Source organism: Bison bison, unplaced genomic scaffold, assembly GCF_000754665.1.
Source record: "Bison bison bison isolate TAMUID 2011002044 unplaced genomic scaffold, Bison_UMD1.0 scf7180017864300, whole genome shotgun sequence".
Lineage (NCBI taxonomy): Eukaryota > Metazoa > Chordata > Mammalia > Artiodactyla > Bovidae > Bison > Bison bison.
The window spans coordinates 3,486,375-3,487,351 of record NW_011494872.1 but is presented as its reverse complement, the minus strand read 5'-3'; the positions used below and the strand labels follow the sequence as shown (position 1 = coordinate 3,487,351).

The 977-nt window shown below is 51.8% G+C and overlaps 1 protein-coding gene across 1 annotated transcript in view; it reads left to right on the top strand.

Moving 5' to 3' along the window:
* Positions 1–317: 317 nt before the first annotated feature.
* OGFRL1 (opioid growth factor receptor-like 1) overlaps positions 318–977 on the top strand; it is a 20,555-nt gene continuing 19,895 nt past the window's right edge. Inside the window, exon 1 of the mRNA XM_010851273.1 lies at positions 318–339. The gene's annotated coding sequence lies outside the window, so the exon portion shown is untranslated. The remainder of the gene's footprint in view (positions 340–977) is intronic.

The window sequence follows — 977 nt, the reverse complement described above, 5'->3', positions numbered from 1 at the left end:
CTCAGCCTCCGCAGCGCAGCCGGGTGATGGAAGGCGGGGTGGGGTAACCTGCCTGAGAATAGAGGATGGTGAAAACCTGTCTAGTGCGTGTTATTGGTTAAAAAAAAAAAAAATCACCTAGAATGAGGTGGGGGCAGCGAACCCTCTCCCTGCAGCGGGGTCTCCAGCCTTTAGGAATCTCTGAAAGGTCCACATCCGACGTGAAAATGCCAGAGTTCCAAGTCAGGCCTTCTAACCCAGGAGTTCAGGGCATGCTCCAAACATCTTTTTTTTTTCATCCAGAAGACTTGTTGATCCAGATATGCTGAAGTCATCTGCCTCCTTCAGTTCGGAGGAGAGGTTAGTAACCCTTCTAACCTCTGATGGACTGAAAAATCAGGAAATCAGGAAACTTTAGAAGGGAGGACTTGCGTGGCCAAGCCTCTGAAGGGTGCCTGGCTCAGCTCTAACAGGCCGGGGTATTGGGTCAGGCCCTCCTCCTCGGCCTTGAGGGGAAGAGGGTGGGAAGTGGAGACCAAGGTGTCTCGGCTCTAGCAGAGGAATCAGCAGGTATATTTTACAGGAAGTCTGCCTCATCCCTCTTGACAGTCATCTGTTTGGGTCAGCAGCAAACTGTACAGGCTCTGTGCTATACACATGTTCTTTCCAGCTGCAATTTTTGGAGTGGAGTGTGGTGGCAGTTGCTCTTTTGAACTCCCGTTTTGGAGAAAACTGAGGCCTAGAAAGAGAAGTTTGCCCAGGATTATCCAGGGAAAGAGGTGCAGACCCAAGTCTGCCTGTCACCTGCGGCAGAACCGGAGACCTGATTGTCAATTTGGCCCTGCTGCTGGTTGTCTGGAGAAGGCAATGGCAACCCACTCCAATACTCTTGCATGGAAAATCCCATGGGCGGAGGAGCCTGGTAGGCTGCAGTCCGTGGGGTTGCGAAGAGTCGGACACGACTGAGCGACTTCACTTTCACTTTTCACTTTCACGCA